Source organism: Ovis aries, chromosome 3, assembly GCF_016772045.2.
Source record: "Ovis aries strain OAR_USU_Benz2616 breed Rambouillet chromosome 3, ARS-UI_Ramb_v3.0, whole genome shotgun sequence".
NCBI classification, from domain to species: domain Eukaryota; kingdom Metazoa; phylum Chordata; class Mammalia; order Artiodactyla; family Bovidae; genus Ovis; species Ovis aries.
Window position 1 is genome coordinate 30,641,439 of NC_056056.1, and position 11,590 is coordinate 30,653,028.

Here is an 11,590-nt window from a genome sequence, read left to right on the forward strand (position 1 = left end):
GAAAATTATTGATCGCCAATCCCAGATGAAAGCCGTGATGGGAGGAAATACAGAGCAGGGATTCCTCCCCGGCACATGCTCTGTGTGAGGAGCTGAAACTCATTGCTATGCCCACCTGTCTCTCAGTATTTCACAGAATGGTGCTGAGGATCCCTTGACTTGGCCTGTAAGGAAAGTCCTTGCTTTGCTCTTGAGACCAGGGACCTGACACAGTGTACACATCACTTGGGCCTCTGAGGACAGCCTGGCTTGCAGAGATCAGTTTCCTAAGTAGATTTGTTGACAGCAAGGTATATGGAGAGGAAGGCAGACAGGCAATGTTTGCCAGGTAGAGACATCACCTGCAAGCTTCATGCACTGCCCTCTGCCCTCTGATCTGGTAGCAGCCTTCTGAATCAAGAGCTCCCTCAGAAGGCAGACCACATTTAGGGACAGACTGCTCCCCAAATGAATCCCTCAGAAATAGCCAGGTTACATCTCTAGCTCACCTTACTTATAATTGAGAGACATGGCTATAAACTTCCCCTTGGTTCTGTGCCGAGTCATGCAGCAGTGACATTTTCCGTTGGTCACATGTTTCTGGGGCTTCCCTGGTGGAGATGGCTCAGTGGTAAAAAATCTGCTTGCCAATGCAGGTGATGCAGAAAATGCGGGCTTGATCCCTGGCTTGGGGAGATCCCCTGGAGAAGGAAATAGCAACCCATTCCAGTATTCTAGCCTGGGAAATCCCATGGACAGAGGAGCCTGGCGGGTTAGAGTCCATGAGGTCACAGAGTTGGACATGGCTTAGTGAGTAAACAGCAACAACATGCTTCTGGATTCTGTCCACTGTTCAGTGAGAGCTCTACTTAGAGAATGAGATCCTAGTGTGTCCCAGAATTGAGCTCATCACATTTTAATAGATAACTCTTCCTGCCCTTCATACTTGTTACATAACAGGTGACAAGTCAGTGCCTTATTCTGTGCCCCACTACACAGATGTTTTAGCCATCAAATATGACCCAAGAGTTTATCAAAATCGGTCATTTTGTTGTAATCAGAGAAACCACTGGGTATCAGTAAAGTGAGAACCAAGTGAGATCTGCACTGGGAACTTGACACTAACAGGGGCAGGCCTAGAACTCAAGCCTTCTGATCCCAGTTCAGTGCCCCCTGCACTGTGTGCAAAATGATGCCGAATGTCGTTCCAAGAACTCCTGTCCTATAGGCCTCACTATCTGCCATTTTGAAATCTGGACAGTGTTTGAAATGCAAGATCTAACTTCTTCCAAAATGACTGAGTTATTCACATTAGCAATATGAAGCAAGACCATTAGATTCAACAAGTGCTTCTGAGAGCTTTTCTCTAGGAAGAAGATTGACTGGCTACTATCATAGACACCAATCCCCAGATCCCAGCTCATATTCTCGCCCAGCATCCATCCCATCAAGAATTCTTTCACCTATGCCTTTGGGACACTGGAGAGTGTCAGGGCTTCATTCATGGAGTAAATGGGTAATTGTTATCAATAATGCGAAAGGATGGCATTAAGAGGGGGTTGTAAAAACCCAGATTGTCTAAGGCCCAGGGCTTTCTATTCAGAGTGGAGCTCTGGAAGGTTTGGGTTGGTGCCAAAGAGCAAAACCAGCCTAGAGATCTCCTCTCTTGGGCTCAGCTTTGTTTTGAAGAAATGGCATCTCTCCCTCCGGTCAATCCTGAAACACAGTTTAATCTAAGGGGAGCAACACAGGAGAGGGGAAAACAAGAAGATGAGAAAAACCAATAAATAGTAATAACAGGAAGCAGGAAAAGACAGGCCTGGATGTGCAATTCTTTTTGTGCCTGTTAAATGAACTCTGGTGGGGATGAGGAAAGAGAATTATCCTATTTATATATTGAAAGGAATTTTAAATATGCATAGGCAGGGAGAGAGGATCCACAGAGATTGAAATGCAAAACACAGCATGATCGGTGCATCTCCCCTTCTATCTCCCAGTACCACTAGCAAGTTCCTTGCACCAATTTCTGGAAAGCTCCTAAAACTCAGAGCCGTCCTTCTGCTTATTCAGCATTTCTGTCTTAGAAAAGCAATTCTGTTTTTATAAAGAAATGGGCCTTCACTTGCAAAACACCCTGCAAAGGAATTCAGACAGGAAAGGAGCTCATAATTATACACTGATGCACACAGGTCCAAGCAACCCATTCACACACAGAGACACAAGTACACAAACATATATAACACACATACACACCTCCTTCTGCACCATAATCTCCTGGCTACTTGGCACTAAGGTTTTAGACATTGTAGGTTCGTAACATGCACATGGAAAAAACCCTTTTTGTCATCATGCAAGGAAACACAGGGGAGCATGGATTAAAGGGCAAGCGAATGTCACTATTCAACTGAGCAGTCATTTGGGGAACATGTAAAAGACAGAAAACTGGTCATAGTTCCTCATTAATATACTTCATCCACACTGCAAAAGCAATCCTTTGACCGACACAAATCTCTCCTACCTTACGAAAGCTTCCCACTCACCATCCCCACCAAGCACATGCTGCCTCTCCTAAAATAGCAGGAGCTACTGTCCTCACAGGCAAATAAATCCTAGAGTAGCTGCTCTGGCTTCACTTCCATGGACTAACACACCCTAAGTCCCAAACCAAAGCCCTTAAAGAAAGAGGAATGGCTAAATAAAAATCAGACCTTTGTCAACCATCTTACTAATTCCCCACCCACAATCTCCCCCTTCCTCTCTGTGTCTCACAAGTTCATACAATATGCCTGGCTGGCCCTGTTCAGGTCTGTAGACTTATAGAATTTATTCACTGACCTGGGTATTACTTTGGGAAAGTTGCCACTCTCTGGTTGCTTAGGACAGAATATTTTAAAACTAGGAAGTTTGCTGACAGAAAGTCAAGACCTTCAAGTTTTTATAATAGGCTTCCACTCAATAATTAAAACACAGAGAAGAAAGGGAAGAGAAGGAGGATGAATTGTGAGGGCACATTCAACAACCCAGTGTTGGCTCTCTGCTGGTTCTGCATGGATTCTTCCAGGAGGAGGACATCTTGAATGATTAGCCATGTAGCTTGACCATCCACCCAAGACCCAGGAAGGAGCCCTTTACCAAATGCCTGACCTACTTGCAGGCCCAATCACATTCTGCAGAGTTTGCCTGGCTAATATCTCTATACTTTACATTTAGCATCACTTCCTCTAGAAATCTGTCTCAGAATGCTTCCCCTTTGACATCTGAATCATTGCAGTTTGGAGAGAGAGTGCTGTGAGCATAGGAAAGAGGACTAATTCCATACTCAGGTACTGAGACCTCAGGATTTTGATTTCTATGGAGAGGCCAGGTGATGAGAAGCAGTGAACTGCTGGCTTTCTGGGCCTGGATATCAGAGCAGAAGACTGGTTCCAGAAGCAACCAGGAAGCACCCAGCGTATGAATTGTCCTGAAGGCCTTGGTGTGAGGGTAGTCCCCAAGGGTAGCTGAGGCTCGAGGCCTCCCCCAGCAGCCTCCATGTAGAATGGAGATGTCAAACTTAGAGGAAAGAGATGAAGTCGGAGCTCTATGTGAAGAGTTTTCTGTAGGCCCAGATTCATGATACCAGGGCCACGTGAATCATCATTGCTGTAATTGCGTTAATGTAACATCTCTCACTGAGAATCCAGGAAAGTGCTTACATCTACATTAAGCTTTCAGGCAATCAAAGACCAGATTTTTTTTTTAAGCCTGAAAATGGTATTAATGTCTGGAAAACACTTAAAAAAAAACAAACCCACCAATATCTTATGAACAACTGGGAAGCATGTTTCACCAGGCTATCTACAATTCACAGCTCCAGCCTGAGCACAGGCTAGTAAAGACAGATAACAAAGGTGCCGCTCCCTCTGAGGAATTAGCACCTGAACATCCACCACCTTCAAGCATGACACCTACATAGAAGCAACTCACCCTTTGATTGCCATTAAAGGTCAGCATTTCTTAGTGTTGATGTGCAAGTGAGGGGCTGAGCGAACCCAGAACCAGGTCTCCCATTAGGCCTCATTACCACTAAGTGTGGATGAATGAAAACTACAACAGCCATCCCTCTGGGTGCCTTGATGCCTGTATCTTCCACCTTCCCTGTAGCCTTCCCTAAAGTGATCCAGGCTGAGATCGTGGTGCCAGGGGATCTCTTCTCCAATGGAAACAGAACTAGCACTTGGCGAAACATAAAACCATAGATGGCCAGTAAGAGGGAGGGAAGCTATGTAGGCTTTAAGCCTCTTCCCCCTAATTCCCATCATAAGGACATCTGTAGAGCGTTGCAGGCATCTGCTTCTGAGTTTTTGTGTCTGATGGTACTATCACAACCTTCTTGTACCTTTACATGCTGTCAGCCTGCCTATGGCTTTCCATCCTGCTCATTTTCCATGGTACAGATTAAGGACTACCTCTCCTATGATGGCTGACAATGTCAGTGAACTAGCACCACCTGTTCATGAATGGGACTCTGCCTAGACTCTTCCTGTGGCCTCCCATCCAGGTACCATGTGTGTCCTAGAGGATACCACCCTTGACACATCACCCATAGCCCACCCTACTCTAGCTCAGAGCACTATCCTTTCTCATCAGAATGTGAAATTTCTTTGTCTTAGTTAATTCTCCCTTCAATCCTTCTCACATACAGAAAACAAAAGGAGCTTTCTCTAATAAGCATCAGACTTCTCCATTTCTCTGTTAAAAACTCTTTAGCTCCATCACTGGCTTCCCATGCATACAGTATCAAGTCCAAACTCCTGCCCATGGCTGGCAAGGCCCCCACAATCTAGCCCCTTCCCTTTCTTGCCAGATGTAACCCCCGTGCAGGACAAAATGTGCCAGACAACGAAGGAGGTGATTTTATTCAGGCCTCACAATAGGAAGAATGAATGAGAAACATATCAAAGAATAGGAAGGGGCCTTGAATCTGATAATAGACACAGGTAAACCAGGGAGTCATGGGTAAGGCAGAGAGAAGTCATGAAGAAGAAATGAGACGGCCCTATCTAGGCATATGAGAGATCAGGGTAGTGGTCTTTATAGTTAGATTTTATTGGAACACAGAAGGGTGGGAAGATCTCTTAACATTTACTGCCTCCAGGAGCAGAGCGCTCAGGTAAATTGCATGTCTTCCCATTCCACTCCACCATGATGACCTCCAGCATAGACACACTCAGCTGAGCTATGGTCACATGCCTGGGACAGGGCTCAATTTGCCCTCTGTGGATGAAAACCCCTTCTCTATCTTCTATGCCTAACCAGTTTTCAAGGTTCAGTTCAATATTTAGTTACCTTCCACATAAAATTTTAATCAGAAACCACTTTGTTATGGTAAGTATTAAATAGGGTGATGTAATTGAAGTCCTCTGCACGGGGGACCCAGTGAGCCCTGAAATACAGACTTCTAAACATCTTTCCAGGCTGGGCCCTTCAGGTGGGGTTGCCTCCACTGTACCCCACTCAACTCATCTATCTTCACACCTGAGACTCCAGGACTCAGTGACTGCCGTGAGCTCCTTCTCACGCTTTCAACAAACATTTATTAATCCTCACTGGGTGAGCAAGACAGCCCCACTACCAGCTCATATGGAGATCACAGCCCCTGAGGCTACAATGAGTAAGTGAACAACTGCAGTGCAAAGGGGTGTGCAGGCACAAAAAAAAGCTACTAGGTACTCATGCTCTGGGGGCTAAAAGTAGATAGTTGACCCAGATCGGGGTTGGATTCAGGTGGGTTTCTGGGAGGACGTGATCAGTAAGCTTGGATGAGGGAAGGACTTCAAAACATAATTTGTAAAAGATCTAGACACAGGGAGGGGAAAGGAAGCTAGGAAGGGGGAAATGCTTCACTTAGGACAAGAGAACATGTCACAGCTTTCTTCACCATCCTAATCTACACACACACACAAATAGACACAGGCTTTCACACACAGGCACACACAGACACTTCCCTCATGGTTTATCTTTGTTCTGCCTTTAAGCATCAAGGTGTGAAGAATGAACCTTTTATCCTACATTTTGGATGGATTGTCTGTGTCTGAATTTTTTTGTTTCAGCGCTGATAGTAATCTAAGTCATTAACCCCAATAAGCACCCTTTAATTTTTGTTTTTTTTCCCTTAAAAGGTAAATGGGACTAGAACTTTACTCAGAGGAAGAGCTAGGGAAGAGAGGAAGGAGGTCACATGATAAGCACTCCACAAACATCTCCTTCCCTTGTTCCTGAGCCAAACGTTTCCAGCAGCAAGTGGGATGAAACCTGTGCACTGTGTGCGTCATGGCACTAGATATTGCCCCAAAGAAACCAGCGTTTTAGAAAGCTTCTTCCAGGCAGCATACATGAGGATCCACTCCTGGGACTCTCAAGTGCTGGGAGCAGGGCTGCTGGTAGGTAAGTGGGGGTGGGGACCAGGGCCAAAGAAGCGGGTGGGGCAGTCAGTACAGTCCCAAATTGCCTCTCTGGGAGAAATGAATTCATTAACTTCAACTTCGAGTCCTCATTTGTATCCTGCATGGAGGGATTGCTGTAGATGGGCCACTTAATGACAACACCTACAACACCGGTGGCAGGCTGGGGACATGGCTGTTGCCAAGAGCCAGTTGCAATTTGCATTCAACACCACCCTGAGCCACTGCAAGTTCTCCGTGAGCTCCGCTTCACCAGCCATTCATCCGCCCCTGTAGACACACCATGGACCCTCATCACCAGCCAGAAACACCCCTCTCTATGAAGCTCATTACAATCCATTGCTCCATCACCCCTGCAGAAGGCAGTTCCAAGGCCAAGAATGCACAGAGAATTGTCAAGGATCTATAACGGAGCTGAGAAAAAAATGCAGTGTCACAACAAGAAGAGCCCTTGGGAGACAAGATCAGCTTTATTTTGCAGGGTGAAAAATGAAAACATGTGGCTCCTTGTTCAAAAATTATTAGCAATTTCAAGGTGGCAACAGCAGAGCATGAAACCAAACCTCAGACACTTCTGATCCCAGGGCCCTGTTTGACTGCACAGGTTGGACAAACAAAGTCAGCCCTGCTGAGAGGTCACATCATTCAAACCCCTTATTTTATGGGTGAGAAAATTAAAGCCTAGAAGCAGAAACCCTTCTCTTTTTCCAGTCCCCTGTCATTTACATGCGGTAGAAGGCCTCCGCACTGGCATTCCGTAGTCATGAATTGTTCATTTACAAATTGTGCAATCCCAGGCAAATTACTTAATCTCTTTCTCTCTCAGGATCCTCATCGGTAAAATGGGGGTAATAATAGTACCAACCTCAAAGATCATTCCATAGACTTAAACACAATAAGATGCAGAGAATTTAGAACAGTTTATGATCTATGTGTGTGCTCAGTCGCTTCAGTTGTGTCCAACTCTTTGCAATGCTATGGACTGTAGCCCACCAGGCTCCTCTGTCCATGGGATTCTCCAGGTAAGAATACTGGAGTGGGTTGCTGTGCCCTCCTTCAGGGGATCTTCCCAAGCCAGGGATTGAACCCATGTCTCCTGCATCTCCTGCATTGCAGGCAGATTCTTTACCCACTGAGCCACCTGAGATGCCCATATGACCTATTATGGCTCCCAGTAAACAATTGCAATGTTAAATATTGGTAATAGCAATAACGATGGTAGTATTTCAGTAGGCTCCTAGTTTTGTTTCCTTTGGGTGGCTTTACTTTTCTGTATCAGGGAGAGGACTCCTTTGACAACAGTAACTGTGAACTACCTCACCACGGTTTGTAGGCCTAAGGAATTCAGGCCAGAGTAGGTACATCAGGTCTAGAGAAAGGCTGCTGCTGCTGCTTAAGTCGCTTCAGTCGTGTCCAACTCTGTGCGACCCCATAGACGGCAGCCCACCAGGCCCCCCCGTCCCTGGGATTCTCCAGGCAAGAATATCGGAGTGGGTTGCCGTTCTAGAGAAAGGCTAGGCTCTATAAAAAGCTGACTCAAGCAGTCCTGCTCCTGGAACCATGTAGCATTTTCTCCCATCAAAGACTGGGCTGTCTAAAAAGAAGGAGAAAATTTGTGACAACATGGATAGATCTGGAGGGCATTATGCTGAGTGAAACACACAAGACACATACAGGAAAATACTGCATGATCTCAGTTATATGTGCAATCCTAAACAAACTCATAGAACCAGAGCATAAAGCGGTGGCTGCCAGAAGTTGTGAGGAGTAGGTAATGGGAGATGATGGTTAGATGATACAAAGTATCAGTTACGTAGGATAAATAATTTCAGAGATCTGCTCTACAGCACAATGCCTATAGTTAACAATGCTGTATTGTGTGCCTAAAATCTGCTCGGAGGATAGATCTTAAGTGTTCTCACCCAGAAATAAAAATAATCAATAAAAAAGGGGGTAGAAGGAGACTTTGGGAGGTGATACGGTTCTGGCCTTGGTGGTGATGGTATCACAGATGTACGCATGCGTGGCAAGACGCTTCCGTCGTGTCCAACTATCTGTGACTGCATGGACTATAGCCCACCAGGTTCCTCTGTCTACAGGATTCGATAGGCAAGAATACTAGAGTGGGTTGCCATGCCCTCCACCAGGGGATCTTCCTGACCCAGGGATCAAACCCACGTCTGTATGTCTCCTGCATTGGCAGGCGGGTTCTTTACTACTAGCACCACCTGGGAAACCCCTATATATTAAATGTGTACAACATTTTATGTATCAATCTTATCTCAATAAAGTGGTTTTAAAAAGTAAAGTTCTTAGTAGATTAAAAGAAAAAAAATATAAGCTTGAGCTGCATAAATGCAGGGTTTCTCAAGCTGGCTTTATCTACTTACCAGCAGAATGTCCGGGTGTGCTTGCCAAAAGTTCACATTTCTAGATCCCAACTTGGACCCCATAATCCAAAATCTCCCAGGCTGGGATCCCGGAACTCAGTCTAACAAGAACCTGTAGAAACTCTTATTTCACATCAAGAGTGAGAACCACTGGCCAAGGCCAGCTGCAGGCATACTGTCACCCACAAAACTTCCAGGGTGCAGTGCCGGCATCAGGCATGGCATCGCCCTGGCTGCTTTGGGTTGTCTGTCCCCATGGTGATCTTGCACGGGCAGGGCACCCAGCAGGCACCAATTAGAGCATGTGGGTTGGCTGTCAGATGGTTCACTGAACACATCTCACATCTAACACACAAGAAAGGCAACCGCTGTGCCAGCTGGTCAGGCTGTTCCATCTGGGCCTGGTCCAGGGGGAGTCTGGCTGGGGTCCTGAGTGTGACCCAGAGAGGCCGAGCATGTCACTGCATACAGTGTCTTGCTCTTTGCAGCCTCCAACTGTGGGACATCTCGCCCAATTCTGAAATATCCTCAAGCCTCACAGCTTACTGCTAAAGCTCTTGAGCTATATAAAAAAAGAACAAGGGCCATTTTAAGCCTCCCTTTAAACAGACTTCAAAAGGATAAGGAGGTCAAAAGGTACAAACTTCCAATTATAAGATAAATAAGTTCTGGGGATGAAATTACAGCATGGTAACTGTAGTTAGCAATAATATTTTGTATATTTGAATGTTGCTAAAATAGTAGACCTTAAAAGTTCTCAACACACACGCCAAAAGTGTAATTAGCTGATATGATGGATGTTAACTAGATTTATAGTGGTGTTTATTTGTTGCTAAATGAATATACAGGGCTTCCTTGGTGACTCAGCCAGTAAAGAATCTGTCTGCAACCAGGTTCAATCTCTGGGTTGGGAAGATCCCCTGGAGAAGAGAATGGCTATCCAGCTATCTGCTCCAGTATTCTTGCCCGGAGAATTCCATGAACAGAGGAACCTGGCAGGCTACTGTCTATGGGATTGCAGAGTTAGACATGACTGAGCATGTCTGACTAACACATAACACACACACACACACACACACACACACACACACGCGCGCGCGCGCGCCATAATGCTATGCACTTTAACTAATACAAAGTTATATGTCAATTATAGCTCAATAAAATTGAAAAAAAAAATGTCTGCCACCAGACACAAAAGGTCTTAAATAGCTTTAATATGATCAGTTATCTATCACACCAACTATACCAAGCAAATGGCAAACATGCCTCACTGCTCAAGATACCCTGCCTGGCCCTCTCTGTAGTCCCTCAGGAAAAGAGAGAGAAATTCATTTGAAATCAGGCTCGGGTCATCATGGGGATAGCAGGGGATTGCTTTATCATCCTGAACTCAGCCTTCCTTTCTCTAGCACCCAAATTTACCTTCTTTCAAAGCACATAACTTGTACTTTCAGTTTATACCTCTTTGTCCAAAATTAAAGCTGACTTGCTCACTGTTTGGACTGGAAATGTAATGACCCCAAACACCGCTCACGGGGTGTTGCCTTTACCAGGAAAGCACAGGAGAAGCTCGAGGATGTCCAGTACACCCAGGAGGAGCCCACCCTGCAGGGAAGGGAGAAGGGCTCTGAGCCAGTGAAGTGTGTACCCCGGGGGGACCCTCACAGGGCCCTGGATGCCGAGGCACCTGCCTCAGGTCACCCTTGAGAGTTGATATCTACTCAGCAAGCCTCTCAAAGAGCAGATTCAACCTTGTGCCCATCACCCATCCCCAACACAGCCCCCTACTGTGGTTCACAGCTACTCCTATAAGCCCGTGTACTAACCCACCAGCACCACGTCTCCCCTACAGACCCTGGAGGCAGCCAACAAACACACTGATGGAAACAAGCACAGCACAAGAAAAGAAAAACCATAGGCCCACCCTCCCCAAAGCTGTATTTTTCATTATTTTGGTTCATAGCGCTTCTTACCAGATTTTGTTTTTAACTGTTGGTTTATACTATCACTAAGCTCCATGAAGAAAGGACTGTGTGTTGTTTTTGTTGTTGTTGCTCACATTTTAAGAACTATAAAACATACAGGTACTTAAAATGTGGTTATTAAGCAAACGAATGAAGGAATGAGCTCACTTAGCCTAACAGTCTTGATGGACATCCCTCCCCCAGAGTCATATCATGTTATCTAGTTGAAATTTGTTGAAATTATTCTTTTTAAAAAAGTCAAAATATCCATAAGCCCATTCTTTAATTGTTCCATTGAAGAGACAGGCAAGAGTCTAAAATAGTAAACATAACAACAAAAAGAAATAAGTGTAACAACAACAAAAAATATTAGAAGAAGCACACACAGGAGAATACAATGCAGTCATGAAAAAGAAGAAAATCATATTATTTGCAACAACACGTGTGGGCCTTGAGGACATTATGCTAAGTGAAGTAAGTCTACAGAGAAAGACAAACACCACATGATCTCATGTGTGAAATCTAAAACAAACATGGGATTTCCCTGCTGGCCCAGTGGGTAAGACTTCAGTTTCCAGTGCAGGGCAAGTAGGTTCAATCCCTGGTTGGGGAGTTAAGATCTCACATGTCTTGCAGCCAAAACTGCAAAGAATGTAATGCCAAAATCATATTGTAAAAAATTCAATTAAGATTTTAAAAATGGTCCACATCAAAAAAAATCTTCATTTAAAAAAATAATTTTAATAAACAAAAAACCACACATGAGGGACAAGTGGCAATGCTCAGAGGAAGAAGACACAGGATCAAGGGAGAA

General features: G+C 45.0%; 1 long non-coding RNA gene across 1 annotated transcript in view; it reads right to left on the minus strand.

The window, feature by feature from the left end:
* Positions 1 to 9,061, minus strand: part of LOC132659383 (uncharacterized) — a 73,755-nt gene extending 64,694 nt beyond the window's left edge. The window contains exon 1 of the long non-coding RNA XR_009599766.1: positions 8,813 to 9,061. This is a non-coding gene — a long non-coding RNA (uncharacterized LOC132659383). The remainder of the gene's footprint in view (positions 1 to 8,812) is intronic.
* Positions 9,062 to 11,590: the final 2,529 nt, after the last annotated feature.